Source organism: Manis pentadactyla, chromosome 7 (assembly GCF_030020395.1).
Source record: "Manis pentadactyla isolate mManPen7 chromosome 7, mManPen7.hap1, whole genome shotgun sequence".
Taxonomy (NCBI): Eukaryota; Metazoa; Chordata; class Mammalia; order Pholidota; family Manidae; genus Manis; species Manis pentadactyla.
The window spans coordinates 26,338,257-26,354,009 of record NC_080025.1 but is presented as its reverse complement, the minus strand read 5'-3'; the positions used below and the strand labels follow the sequence as shown (position 1 = coordinate 26,354,009).

General features: G+C 43.4%; 2 protein-coding genes across 3 annotated transcripts in view; both read right to left on the bottom strand.

Annotated features, from left to right (window-relative positions):
- LOC118935650 (forkhead box protein O3B-like) overlaps positions 1-15,753 on the bottom strand; it is a 217,255-nt gene that overhangs the window by 136,101 nt on the left and 65,401 nt on the right. The window contains exon 2 of one of the 2 annotated variants that reach the window (XM_057505006.1): positions 9,890-10,290. The exons of the other annotated variant lie outside the window; for it this stretch is intronic. The gene's annotated coding sequence lies outside the window, so the exon portion shown is untranslated. Of the gene's footprint in view, positions 1-9,889; positions 10,291-15,753 lie in introns of those variants that run through there. 2 annotated transcript variants of the gene reach the window in all.
- The window catches only part of LOC130684337 (contactin-associated protein-like 5), a 122,834-nt gene that overhangs the window by 93,129 nt on the left and 13,952 nt on the right, over positions 1-15,753 (bottom strand). The window lies entirely within an intron of this gene.

Here is a 15,753-nt window from a genome sequence, read left to right as displayed (position 1 = left end):
CTGCAGAGCCCTGAGGGACTCAGGAAGGGGTCTGGGTCCTGTTTTGGAAAGATCGTCTCTTTGGCTGTGTGTCATGCACTGTAGGGACGTGGGTGCAGGATGAGAGAGGAGAGGTGCCCTCGCCCAGTCTGGAGATAATGGGGTCACATTTAGAGGCAGCAGTGGAAGTGCGGAGAAGACGTGGGAGTGGACTCAGGCGTGACCGGCGAGTCTGAACCTGTGCTGGTCTACTGACCGGGAGACGGACTTTCTGAGGAGGGATGAGTCCTGGCCTTAAGATACGGGGTAGCTGACGGCACCACACACTGGGATGAGAAAGACGGACAGATGACGGGACCTGACGGGTGGCAGAGGTGGGGAGGGGACACGGACTTCGATCTAATACTCTCAGTGTGTGACCAGGTGACAAGTAAGTGAACTACAATTTAGGATGTAAGGATGTGCACGGGCCAAAAAGAGCCAAACCCTAAAACTGGACTCCTTCACCAGACCCCAAAGGGATTGTGAGACCCTCTCCTGTAGTGAGCGAAACAGTACCCCTCACGCTTTGGAGAAGGCAATACATGCTGGCTGAAATAACAGCAGGACCTTGGGTGTCTGTAATAGGCAGGACACAGCCCCGTCCCATCACAGCTTAGAGGTGAGGACACTGAGGCTCAGAAAGCCTATGAAATCGTTCAGGATCTTACAGCCAAGAAGTAAAAAACAGTGAAGACCTGTTTTTATCATCCAAAATTCTTGCTATTTTCATGTTCCTGCCACTGTATGCACTGAAGATTAGAAAATAGGATTCTTCTTCTGAAGTACATTCGAGATAAAGTAAGCGTACATAAACACACAGTGGTGAGAAAAATAAAAAACATTCTTATACAGGGTCCAAATGTTGATTCATGGGCAGTCCACATTGACTATTTAAGTAATAACGGTCTGAAATTCATCTGCAGCCAAATTCCAGCTCATTTTGATCCTAATGTATGTGGGCTAGTTTTTGTTTTCCTCAGATACACACCCACATCTTTACCTCCGTGTGTATGTCTTAAGGTGTATGTCCTCATTGTGAAAACCAGCCCTCTCCAAGTGCAGCTTTATGTCCCCAGCAAAGCATGGAGAATGAGTTACTAGGACTTCAGGAAAGGTGGGTTTTGCAGACAGTGCACCCCGGCTGTCACTGTGAACAGTGAGCCCCATAACCCTGACTGAGTGCTGTCCGGCTACTGGGGAACCAGGCGGAACACGCAAAACATCATCATGAGGAAGCGTGGCCATGACCTCACCCTCCAAATCAAAAAACACTTTCAACAAACAGCTTAGAATGTTCTCTTTTCCTCCCATCTCTTTCAGGAAAGCCCTCCTGACTGTCTCCTTCTACTCTGATAACCGCTTTCTCCTGAATTCCCAAATGTTCCTGAGTAACGGTTTGTGCTGACTTGTGAGCTCCTGAGCCATTTCACATGGAAGTGCCTCTGCTATGTGAACGGTGCACAGAGCAGGTGGACATTCTGCTGTCAGGGAAGATGAGCCACATAGGAGACAGACTTTATCTGGGGAGCAGGGAAGGCAGAGCAGCAGGGAGGGAAGTCCAAGAAAGGGCTTCAGGGAGGAGGCATTTCAGCGGCTTCAGCTGCTGAGTTAGACTTCCCTGGAAGAAAATTTGTAAAGGGGAGAGAGGCTTAGTAGGCATACGGATTGAATTGTAACTCCCCAAGAAGACATGAGGAGGCCCTAACCCCCAGTATTGCACAATGGGACTTGATCTAGAAACAGCGTTGTCATAGATGTACCCAGGTAAGGTGAGTTCATACTGGAGCAGGCTGGGCCCTTAGTTCAGTATCACTGGTGCCCTTGTAGGAAGACAGACATGCAGGGAGAGGGCCGCGTGACAACAGTCGGAGGCAGAGGGGTGCAGTCGCAAGCCAGGGCACCTGGGGTGCTGGCTGCCTTGAGAGGCTGGCTCAGGCAAGGGCGCACTCTCCACGACAGCCTTCAGAGGGCGCATGGCCCGGCCCACACCGTGATTTCAGACTTCTGGCCTCCAGAACTGAGACAATAAATTTGTTTTTCTAAGCCATCCAGTGTGAGGTACTTGGTTAGGGCAGCCTTAGGAAACCCATACAGTAGGGACGGGAAGACAGAGCACAAGCAAGATGCGGTGAAAGGAAACCACAAGACACACCCTGAAAACTCTCCCACGTGCAGGAGCCCTGCACCCTGCTTCCCTCCGCTCCGAGCGCCCTGACCTCAGGTCCTCCCTCCAAATCCGAGGGCTCTCTAGCTTCTCCTCCCCTCCTTTCAGCCTCTTTGTACAGGGGAGCCGTTTCTCCTTCCAAAGGCTAGCTCTCCACCGATAAACTTGACCCAATTACTCCCCACACATCTCAAGACCCTACTCCAGTGACCTGATGCTTCTGCTGTCGCTGGGCCCGCCACGGATACTTCCAGCGATCCCGCTGCCTCCCTCCGACTCGCCACCTGCAGGCCGCCCATCTTCTCCTTTGGGAAGCAGCCTATGGTGGAGTATGTTCACTGCTCAACCCTGTGTTAAAGTGTCCTCTCCCAACTCCCCCGGGGCAGCTGTCCTGGAAGGGTGCCGGTCAGGCTCCTGGTCACCGGGCCTCAAGGGCACTTTCCTTCTCATTCTCTGCAAACTCCACCGTTTGACGCTGACATCCACTTCTTCCCCACTTGAAATGCTCTTCTCCTGGCTTCTGATGGATCTGCTCCCCTTTATCTCCACTTACCCCAAAGACTGCAACTTATCTGTCTCCTTCATATGCCCGAGACAATCCAGGTGTTACTGCTGTGCTGTGTAGACTTCTATTACAGCAACTACGCCAAGTATTTGCCCTCGGATTTCCAGTACACATCTTCAACTAAGCAGAGCTCACTTCTGGACGCTACCACACCGCTCCTCAGGTAGTGTAAGCGCCTTGCCATGGCGTATTCCAAATTTCTCACTCCTGTTACTTGTGCAATTGTTGACATACGTTTTTAAAGGTAGGTTAGAAATATACATTTTTATAAGTATATAAAATATACAAAAAGCAACTACTTTTGCTCTGGACAGTGTTCTCTGTAGAGCATTAAAAACAGGAAAAACTGAATTTTATTTTATCCTCATTTGTTCCATTTCTAAGGCTCTTCACTTCTTCAGGTAGATCCAATATTGTATCTGGTATCATAATCCTTCTACCTAAAACCTCTCTTGAATATTTCCTTTAGAGTGTGTAATCTGGCAATGAATTTCCAGTTTTTGTTTGTCTGGGAAAATCTTTCTTTCCATTTTTGAAACAGACTCGCATGAGGCATAGAATTCTGGGTTGACAGCGCTTTGCTTTTAGCCCTTTAATAATGTCACTCCACTGTATTCCAAATAGCATGGTTTCAGAAAAGGGGTCGGCTATAATTCCTATTTTGTTGCTCTGTAATGTGTCCTCTTTTCTCTGACTAAAAAACGATTGTCTCTTATTCTTTTATTCACAGTTTGAATATCATGTGTTTTGTTTTGTTGCATTTATCCTGCCTGGTATTGTCTGAGTTCTTAAGTCCATGATCTAAGTGTCGGTAATTTGGGGAATTTCTCAGCCATTAGTTCTTCAAATATCTTTTTGCTTCCCCATTCTCTTTCTTTCACATCTCCTGGTAGTCCCATAACGTATATGTTAGACTGACATTATCCCACCACTCTTCGGTGGTGGTCTTATTTGTTTTGTTCTGTTCTTACTGATTGTACTTTCCCTTTGTCTTCATTTTTTCAGTGTGGGTAATTCTATTGACCCATCTGACCTTTTCACATTGTCCATCTTTCCTGCCAACATTTAGCCTCTTTAATCATTGTTGTTAGTTTAATTAAACTCCTTATCAGATAGTTCCAACACCCGTGACATATTTGAGTCAGGAGCTTTGTCTCCTGGGGTCTTTTTTTTCCTCACTTTTTCATATGCCTAGTAATTTTTTATTGATAGTTGGGCCTTATGTCACAGAGTGGAGACTGAAGTAAACATTTTTACTGCCTTTCCTTCTGTGTGAGGGTTTGGGTCAATCTAATTGGGAGCTGGGCTGACGCTATGGTTATCCTCAGGGTCCCACAGGCCAGCGATATCCCATGCCCATGGGAGCGTGGAAGTCTGTTTCCTGATGACTGCTTCACCCTCTGCCCTACACCTTTCCTTTGCATCATGCCTCAGAGAAGGTCTGCCTCCTGCAAATCACTCGTTAGCCTGGTGGTGGAGTGGGGAGGGTGTCCTCTCTTGTTCCGATTAAGCCCCAGCCTGACAGGTACTGCATCCCTGGATCTCAGGGGCAGGGGCCACTCTGCGATCCCGCCCATCCTTCACTGACCCCGCCCTCCCCTGCAGCCGCAGTCCTGAGTCTAGCTTGTAATCGTGCCCTTCCTCCAGGGCTGAGATCTGCTTTCCTGTTTTCTTCTCCAGCTAAAGAGAGATTTCACAGCGCCCTGAAAGTGATGGTGCCTGTTGCCCCTCCCTCAGAGCAAAGCTTCTGTTCTGTAGGGAGATTAGGGGAGCTCCTTGCCCTGCCCACAGCAGCTTCTGGTTCCTCCCCCATTTCTGCCTCATGTGGCATAGTAAGGACAGAGGTACAAAAGCCATTTGGAAAGCCTGACAATGACAGAAGAGCAGAAACCCACAGCATCCTGGGACACTGACATGGAGGAGCTGCCACACCAGCCCTAGACCACAGCCTCTGCCCTTCCTGTTGTAGGAGGAAAACAACCCCCTGCACTGCAGGCCAGAGCTTAAGGTTTTCTGTCACATGCAGCTGAACTGTGGTGCAGGGAGAGGAGAGAGACAGATCAGACCTGTTCCCAGCCCCTGGGTGGTTCCAATCTGTCAGGAGAGACCAGGGACTCAGACGAATGATCACAGTACCGGGTGGAATGCAACAGGCACTTGGGCCATAGCCCGGGTGCTAAAGAGAACCCAGAAGAGGGAGAAAGGGCTTCTAGCTAAAAGCATTTAAATTGGGCCACTTCACACTAAAATATCACATTTACCTCACCTGGAAAGACACTAGTCAATCCAAGGGAATAAATTTCTACTGGTGGAATTGTATCCTTTTGAGTGTCTTAGAGTGTAATACTGAGTGGGGGCGCCCCGTCCACAGCCAGGGCTCAGGAGTGGCTGGCCGGGCGCGGGCATGGGAGCACATCACTCTGCGCTCTCCAAGCAGCTTCTCCTTCTCCTGCCCACCCAGCCATGTTTTTCTCAGAGTCCTAAGTGGGCATTCTTGGGGCCCAAATGGAAAACACCTCCCCCGTCCCTCACTAGATGTCCTGGAGCTGCTGGCTCATGCCCAGAAATGCCCTGGCAGCGCAGCTCCCCAGACGAGGGTTTGGGCCGCTTATTTTAAACCATCACAGCAGGAGCCTTGATGAGGAGCTGGAGCCGAACACCTGCTCTGAAGGTGGCCTGCCGAGGCTGTGACGACAGGCCCATGCAGAAGCCTTGGGGACATCTGACCTCAGGTCCTGGGGTGCTGCATGGCCAGGACAGCCAAGAAAACAGACCCAGGGTAGCAGGCTTCCGGATAACAGGAGGCTGGGGTAGTGCATGGAGTCTCAGGAAACAGCAACCCAACTGTGCAGCCCAGCCCTCTCCCTCCCTGCTGGAACTCAGCCACCCTGAAGTGTTCCCCACTGGGTTTTGAGGTCAGGCTACCCAGGAGCTGCGTGGGGACATCCACCATGTCTTCCCTGCAGAATCACCAGGTGAGCCCTCTGTCACCAGCCACCTCCACCACAGGCTACCTGGGCCGCACCCTCCACCCGAGCTTGCCGGCCTGCTGCCCCTTCTTCCAGTCCGAGTCCCTGACTCGCCCACATGGAGGAGCCAGCCTCGTCCCCACCCAGGCCATGAGCAGCACTGCCCTGTGCTTTCAACATGCCACACTGCTTTGAAAAGCATCCCTGCCTGCTGGGGCTTGGGCACAAGGCCACGAGGCCAGGCAGAGGGCACCGTGCTGGGCATAAACCCCATCTTACTCTCCACAGCTGATGCCCCTCAGGTCTGCACCCTTTCCCTGGAGGCCCCCAGTCCTCCTTGTAAACAACACCCTGCGACCTCCCAGCCAAGCCCTTGAGTCCTCTGCTTCTGCAGACCACACTCTGCCCGCACAAAAAGATTCGGAACCCAAAAGTGTGAAGAACACTGTTTTCACTGTGAAATCCATAACTACAAAAATATTTTAACTAAAATACATAAGCTGCAACAAGTGAACAGAATCCTGTCTGTCATCTAAAAGGTTAAATTTGAAAGCCATGTCTTCTGTGCATATCACGTCGCAAGAAAATACCATGCCTACATTGAAAACACATTTGTGTATAATGAGCTGAACCACATATGCAAATTAATACGTTAATTGGCTTTGGCCGTTTCTTTTACATAAAGTCAATATTTTTATGGATCATTAACTGTATCCCTTAGCATATTAATTTCAAAAGAAAAATGAATGGCTATAAAAACAAATTCTCTCGTGCAGCCAATATAAAGATTTAAAACTAAAATGTTGCTGTAGTAGAATGTGAAGTCAAGCTATTGAGTTACAGAGCCAAGATAGAAATGTGTGGCCACGAAACTCCCAACACCACCTGTACACCATTTCCCTACACTGGTGCCCATGGGCGGTTACTGGGGAGATGTGCAATCGGGCACGGGTGGCCACCAGATGCAGTCTGGCCAGCCGCCCCTTAGAGGCCTCACAGCCCCGGGAATCACTGTGGCCCATAGTCATGGTGGCGCACTGACCTTGCACACCAGAAACCCAGGGTAACAAGCAAGTGCACAGTCATCACCCAGAGAGGCTCAGATTAACCAAGCCCAGAGTGCTGGGCCTAGAGCACCAGTCCTTCTGCAATGGGAAATCACACCACAGGGACCAGCATATTCTCCCAAATAGCAAGATCTGTGATATGGGACCCCAAGCAATTATCAGAATGTTGCTGGGGAAACCAGAATGAGGATGGAGCCAGCAAGTCTTTCCAGAACAGCTACACTATTTGGATCTCCCTGGCTGTCACTCCCTGCCACTATCTCTGCTCTAGGGACAAAGTGTAGACCGAGAATTCCAATGTCTGTGTCCCAAGATCTTCCCTTTTCAGTGTCTCCACCTTGGAGCATGCCTCCTCTGCTCACACATTCTCACTCACTTAGGCTACCTTCCCACTGAAGCCCAGGGAACTCTTCACCTCTTTAAAAAGATGCAGCATTCTGGACTCTGGACCAAAGACCCAACAGATCACTGTCAAAATTGAAGGTCAATTCTTATTTCCCTTATTTTCAAGTTCTCATATTTGGGAGGACTTTTGGTATCAGCCTAAAGAACTGAAAACAATGTTGTACCTGTGTATGTGTTCCCTATTTTCAGCACACTAATAAAAAACAAGTGTGTTAATAAAAAACCTCTGACCATTAGCACTGTATGTTAGCACTACATATTAGCACAATATCACTGAAAATGTCACATCATTTTCATCCTGTCCAAAGACCAGGTACTAATCTGAAAAAGAATAAATGTTTATCTCAAACCTTAAGGGTAGCTGCCTTTGTTGGTTCTCAGGTTAGCAAGAGTGAAAAACGGAAATGGAAATTATAAATCTAACCACTAACGAGCAGATGCAGCCAGGATAAAAAAAAGGTGAAGACAGGCAGAGGGAGGTAAGTCAACAGGCCTATTTTCCTGTTCAAGGGTACAGGGGTCGTGGCTAGTTCCTCCCACACTGCGTGACTTTCTTTTTGGAAAAAATGCCTCCTTTGAGAAGTTCATAATTAAGCTTAATGATACACTGTCACTGTTTAATGGTACTCTACGTGAGAAAATTCTATAGACACTTTGGAAAATTCAAGTGGCTATATTATGATCTGTAAACAGTCCGGGTCCCATATTCAAATGAAAGTAAAAAAAGTCTGGCTTGAAATAGAGCTCTGACCTATGTAGTTCCACTCTTAACCAAAGAATCTGTCTTTAAAAAGTAGGAGTAGCAATAGATTACCATTTATTTTGAGGAGGGAGGCTTCAAATACCCCATTTATAAAACATAGGATTTTCTGGCTCTTGGGTGTACTTGTGCCTAAATTCCCCCCAACCAAGTGGGGTTTCTGCACAGGACCTTCCTGCTGGCTCCCTAATTTCCAATCAGCAGAGCAGGGCTTCCCCAGGGAGGCAAGGCCAACCCAGCAGTGACAAACAGCCACCGACTTGGTGGCTTGACACAGCACTTATTTATTCTCTTCCAGTCATGAGATCCATCCAAAATGGGTCTGACTGGGTCAAATGAAGGAGTCAGCAGGGCTGCATTTCTCCTGAGACTCCAGGAGCATCTTCTAGAACAGAATCCCTTTCTGTACCTTTTCCAGGTTCCAGAAGCCACCTTCATTCTTTGGCTGGTGGCTCCTCCAACTTCAAAGCTAGCAATGCTGGTTCCATTTTTCTCACATTGCACTAGAAGATTCAATACCTAAATAATAGGGGTTCCAGAAAGAGAAAACAGAAAAAATGGAAGGGAAGAAATTACAGAAAATTTCTTGGAACTGAAAGCATGCTTGCCTGGTATAGTGGTCCAAAACAGACCCACATCATATCCTATCATGGCATTTCAAAGCACTAGGGAAAAAGAAGATCCTACAATCTCCAGAGGGATGGGGAAAAAGGGTTTCATACCAGAACCAAGAATCAGAATAACACCAAACTTCTCAAAACATAACAGTTGAAGCTGTAAGACAATGAAACAATGTCATCAAACTTCTGAAAGGAAATAGTCCAATTGCAATTCCACTCACGTTGGAAAGTATGAGAGCAAAATGCAGATCTCTAAAATCTCTCTTACACTCTTTCTCAGGAAGGTATAGGAGTGCTCCACCAAACAAACAAAGTGAAATAAGAAAGAGTAAGCCCTAGGATCCAAGAAACAGAGAGGAGGAGAGTCTCCAGGAATGGGTTTGTTGGAGATCTGAAGGTGACCGCAGTGCCTAAACAGCAACACATCCAGGATAGAACAGGTCACAAAGTTCCAGGAAGGTGAAATTGACAGAATACCTAATTTGAATATCTTGAGGAAATTTGTACACTTTAAGAAGGATTTAGATTATATTAGCAACAAGTACGTAAAGAAGTAAGCAGATGTACAAAAAGACCATTGTTAACTTCAGAGAAAACTTAAATGTGCAGGGCTTATTAAGATTAAGAACTTGTACTAATCAAAAACAAGTAAAGGTAAATTAGAATTTTGAGGAGATATTTACAATATCTCAATTTCATGCCAAACATAAATGACAAATATTACTAAGAATATATAGTGAGCTCTAAAACTCAATATGAAAACCACAAACAACTCAATGAAAATTAGGCAGAAGATACGAAGAAGTATTTCACAGATGAGGAAATTACATATGGTCAATAAATACAAAGAGATGTTTGACATTACTGGTGATCAGGAAAATGCATATCAAGACCACAATGATCTAGGCATATCACTGGCAGAAATTTAAAAGACTCATAATACCAAATTTTGGATAAAGTGTGGATTCACAAAATCTTTTAAGTGTTGCTGGTGAGATTTAAAATATTAAAATGTTTTGACATTACCTTCTAAAGGTAAAGAAAAACTTATTCTATGACCCGGAAATGATTATTTTAGGTGGAAACAGAAAAAAATTATATATAAAAGAGGAATGCATGAGGTTCACCACAGCACCATTCAGCAAAAACCTAGAAACAATCCAAAAGCTGCCCGTCAATGGTAGAATGGATTAGTCAACTGATAACTTACGGCAGTCAAAACAAATAAATGTATGAATGAATTTTTGTCGTAAGATTTTATCTGAAGTGGAAAAGTAAATCTCAGTAAACAGCATGATGTACTTTGTATAATATTAAGAAAAAATTTTTAATTTCTTTGTGGGATTAATACATAAATCAAGTAGAATAGAAATAAAATGTGCAAATACATATGACTTGATTATTTTTCCTACACCAGAACGATTAGAGCCAAAACAGTTCCTACAACTCGTGACCGCCCTCACATGGTGTCGGTGTCCTTGAGGAGCATCACGCCCTTGGGCTAGACTCAAGGTCAGATAATGATTGTGTGTTGATCGTGTGTTGAACCCTCTACTCAGAATTCTTTAGATGTTTAAGTTCATTTGCTCAATAAATCTGAGGAGTGCCTTTTCGGTATTACTCTTGAGCTGTGAAGCCTTGAGTCCCCTGGCTGGCCTTTCAGATCTTCAGCATTCCGTTGCATTCCCTCCAAATCTTCGGGTCAGAGGCAGGGCGGAGCTGACAAACATAAACAGCCAAAGAAAAGAAATAATGAAAATTAAAGCAGAAATCAATGAAATTGAAAACAAGAAATCAACAGAGAAAATCATTTGAATTTGAAGTTGGTTCTTTGAAAAGATCGATAAAGTTGATAAGCTTCTATTCAGGCTAAGAAACAAAAAAGAAATGAATCCATGCAAGAATGAATGGGTAATAAAAATTACTATTATCTGAAATGAAAGAAGAGGCATTATTAATGATCCCATGGATATTAAAAGGCTAACAAAAGAATATTATGAACAACTCTGCCCCAAAATTTGATAACCTAGATGAAATGAATGAATTATCTGAAAGACAACAATCTGCCAAAATTAACACAAGAAACAGACTATCTGAATAAGCCTATATCTATTAAAGAAATCTAATGAATCATTAACAACCTTCCAAAACAGAAAGCACCAACCCTGATGGGTTCATTGCAAATTCTAACAAACATTTAAGGAAGAAATTACCCCATTTCTCTAAAATCTCCTTCAGAAGATAGAAGCAGAGGGAATACTTCCTAACTCATTCTATAAGGTCAGGATTGCTCTAATATCAAAACCAGATAAATACCCTACAGAAAGAAAACTACAGACCAAATATCTCATGAATATAGATGCAAAAATACTCATCAAAATATTAGCAAATCAAATCCAAAAATGTATGAAAATAACTATACACCATGACTAAGTAGAATTTATCACAGGCATCTGAGGCTCAAAAGGTGCAGAAAAAGCATTCAATAAAGTCCTATACCCACTTATGATAAGAAAACTCTCAGTAAACTAAGAATACAGGGGAACTCCCCCAACTTGATAAAGAATATGTTCAAAAAAACCTACAGTTGGGGGCTCCCTTGTCCCCTCCTGGCCTGAGCCAGGAGCTCTGTCCTCTCACTTTCTCTCTAAATAAAAGTCTCTCACTTGCTCTCCTACCTTAAGTGTTTGTGAAGTTCATTCTTCGACTCCGTGAACAAGAACTCCAGCATCATTTTTGGGGGCTTGTCTGGGATAACTTCAGAGATGGGAGTGTCCTCTTCAAGTTTAAAGCCAGACATGCCTCTGGCATGCATTCTGAAGAATTGGGAGCAATTTGATGCCTCCCAAACCCTGAAAAGGAAGTGTTTTACCTTCTGCACGCAAGCCTGGCCTCAATACAAACTCTCTGATGGAGAGGCTTGGCCCTCCAAGGGAAGTATACAATATAATAAGGTTATGAAGCTAAATTAATTTTGCCACAAGGAAGGAAAATAGTCAAAAGTCCTGTGATCTACTACAATATAAAACTGGTTTTCTAAATTCTTCTATTGGAAATCTAGTCTACTTACTGGGTTCATCATTATCCTAAAAAATTGGGAGGTTTTTAAACTAGACTCCCTCAGACAGAAATTTCCCTGAGACAAAAATTTATCTCCTGCAATACAGCCTGGCTTATATCTTTGAAAAGAGAAGAATGCTTAAAGAGAAGCTTGACTTTGTTATGTTTAGTGAAGGTTTTGTAAGTAATCTAGCATGATTGTTAGGAAGTGAACTAAGTGTAGTAACTGAACTTCTCTTTGGCTGCAGGGGTGTTGAGTTAAGAACACCCCACACCCTGCAAACTTCCTAAGCCTCCAGCATCAATGGAATAGGAGTGTTTTTCATTGGAATGATCACCTAGCCTCCATTTTTGTACCATCTCTTGGTTTAAAAGATATAATTTGGCATATCAAATACTTAACCAATTTTACTCAAAAGGCCTTAATACTAAAGTAAAACTAATGCGCCAAGCAGTTATACAAAACAGAATGGCACTAGACATCTTAACAGCAGTACAGGTGGGACCTGTGCTGTAATTAAAGTTGTGCATTGTGTGTACATTCCAAATTATTCACAAAATGTCTCTGATTCACTCCAGGACCTCTGAAAGCAAAGGCCCAGAAGTCCTATGGAGTACTACAACATGGAGCTGGTTTTCTAAATCCTTTTGAAGCCATGAAACTTCAAATAGTGATGGAAATGGAACCCCAGATAGAAGTGCCCATCTTCCAAGGCCCTCTCGGCTGACCACTGATGGAGACCTAACTGCACCCTTTACAGCGCCCCCTCTCAGCCTGAAGCAGCCAGAGCAGTCATCGCCCCCTTTCCCTAGCAGCAGCTAGGGCTCCATCTGGAGAGGGGGTAAAGAGACAGGGACCATGGGTTTAGACAGTGTAGGGTGAGGGCCTCCGGAGAAAACAAAGCAAGATAATCTACTGTGGGATTTGCTCTGGCCTGCTGGGGGGCCCAGCTTGTTTTTCTGACCTTACCCAGGTGCTGCCTTCCTTCCTCCAGCCCTAAACAAATGATTTGCAACCTGGCCAATGTAGCAAGCAAGCCCAAAACAAAATAGTAAAAACAGGAAGGATGCCATCTTGAAAATTAGATTGCATTTTAAAATCCAACTTGCTGAAAAGTAACTTCCTTAACATATGGACAATAACTCAGCCCACCTTGGGAGCAAAGCAGGGAGCCTTGAGTGATAGGCTCCCAGACCAGGAAGCTGCTATCCTGGGAGGAAATTAGAGCAGTAAAATTCTTGTAACCAGGAAGACTAATAAGAAACTTGGTGTTTCTTCAAAGGTAAACATTTTGGGACCACTTAGCAGGTGTACATCCCTAGCCCTTTGTCTCTCAACTGCCTATAAAACCCCTAGACAACACACCACCCTAGGGCTCCCTTGTCCCCTTCTGGCCTGAGCCAGGAGCTCTGTCCTCTCACTTTCTCTCTAAATAAGTCTCTCAATTGCACTCCTAAAAAAAAAACAAAAAACCTACAGCTAACATCATATTTGGTGAGAAACTCATACTTAATGGTGAGAAACTCCCACTAAGATCAGGAGCACAGCAAAGACGTCCCCTTTCACCACTGCTATTCAACATCATTCTGGGAGTCCTAGCCCATGTGATAAGACAAGAAAGGAAATAAAAGGTATACATATTGGGAATGAAGAAATAAAACTTTCTTTGTTTGTAGATGACACGATCATCTATAGAGAGAATGTGAAGGAATCGGCCAAAAAAACTCCTGGTACTAATAAGTGATTACGGCAAAGTTGCAGGATACAAGGTTAATGTTCAAAAGTCAATTGTTTTCTTATATACCAGTAATGAACAAGTGGAGTTTGAAATAAAGAAAAAACATTTACATTAGCACCCCCAGAATGAAGTATGTATAAATCTAACAAAATATATACAAGATGCCTATGAGGAAAACTATAAAACTTTGATGAAAGATATCAAAGGTAAACTTTAAAAAAGAGAGATATTCTCTGTCTTTGATACAAAAAACTCAATATTGTCATGATGTCAGTTCCTCCCAAATCAATGTATAGATTCAATGCAACCCCAGTCAAAATCCCAGCAAGTTATTTTATGGATATCAAAAAGCTAATTCTTAAGTTTATATGGTGAGGCAAAAGGCCCAGAAAAGCAACTCAATATTGAAGAACAAAGCTGGATGATTGGCATTACCTGGGTTCAAGACTTAAAGCTACAGTAATCAAAATAGTGAAAATTGGTGAAAGAATAAACAAATAGATCAATGGTACAGAATAAAGGGCCCATAAATAGGCTCACACAAATAGAGTCAACAGATCTTTGACAAGGAGCAAACGCAATACAGTGGAGCAAAAATAGTCTCTTCTACAAATGGTGCCAGAACATCTGAACATCCACATGCGAAGAAATGAATCTAGACACAGCCTTCCCAAAAATCAAAATGGATCACAGACCTAAATCTGTATTACAAAACTACAAAACTCCTAGCAGATAACATAGGAAAAAACCTAGATGACATTGGGTATGATGATGACTTTTTAGATACAACACCAAAGGCACAATTCATGAAAGAAATAATTGATAAGCTGGACTTGATTAAAGCTAAGAACTTCTGTGAGAGACAGTGTTAAGAGAATGAGAACATAGCCATAAACTGAGAGAAAGTATTTGCAAAGGAAACATCTGATAAAGGAATGTTATCCAAAATGTACAGAGCTCTTAAAACTAAACTAAAGAAAATGAACAACCTGATTAAAAAATGGGCAAAAGGCCTGAACAGACACCTCATCAAAGAAGATGGATGACAAATAAGCATATGAAAAGATGCTCCACATCATGTGTCATCAGAGAAATGCAAATTTTAAAAAAGGGAGATATTACCACATATCTATTAGAATGGCCAAAATAAAAAAGACTAAAAACACTAAATGCTGTCAGGGATGGGGAACAACAGGAATTCTCATTCATTGCTGGTGGGAATGCAAAATGGTATAGTTACTTTGGAAGACAGCTGGGCAGTTTTACAAAACTAAATGTACTCCAATGACATAATTCAACAGTGGCACCCCTTGGTATTTATCTGAATGAACTGAAAATGCATGTCCACACAAAAACCTGCATACAGATGTCTACAGCAACTTTATTCATAATTGCCCAAACTTGAAAGAAACCAATATGTCCTTCAGGAGGTGAATGAATACATAAACTGTGATACATCCCAACAATGGAATACTATTCAGTGCTAAAAAGAAATGAGCTGTCAAGCCTTGAAAAGACATGAGTTAACCTTAAATCACATCTAAGTGAAAGAAGCCCAATCTGAAATGGCTACATGCTGCATGATTCCGAACTACATGACATTCTGGAAAAGGCAAAGCTATGGAGACAGTAAAATATTAATGGTTGCCAGGTGTGGAGTGGGGGTATGGGGTACAGAGGGATGAATAGGCAGAGCACAGAGTATTTGTAGGGCAGTGAAACTATTCTGTATGATACTACAATGGTAGATACGTGTCATTATAATAAAAATATACCAAGAGTGAACCCAAATGTAAACAATGGACTTTGGGTGTTAAAAATGTATCAGGGTAGGTTTATCAATGTAACAAGTGTACCACACCACTGTGGTGCAGGATATAGATAGCAGGGGGAGCTTGTCTGGTATGGTGCAAGGAATATGGGGGAACTCTGCACCTCCTGTTCAATGTTGCTGTGAACTTAAAACTGTTCTAAAATACAAGTATACTAATTTTAAAAAGAAAGCATTATTGGTGCTAAGTTGTAGAGTCATTTGGTTATCACTCAGTGTTTAAAGAAAAAGAAAGTAAATATTTTAAATGTAGATGTAATTTAGCTCTTAAGAACCTAAATTTAGATCTTTAAAATATAAGAACTATTTGTTACAATTTTTCATAGTAGAAAGAGGAAAAATCCAAATTACCTTACAGAGTAAGTTATCTTATTACAGTGGCTGGAGAAGTGCACCTAATGGTTGAGAGACTTACAACGCCTTTGCAGTTGACATTGCTGAATGCCTGCTGGAGGAAAGGTCAGTAAAGGAAGTCATGGTAGTGCCACTTCCCAACGACACAGTGACTTGTTGAATTAAAGATTTTGATTACCAATGATCACTGAATTAACA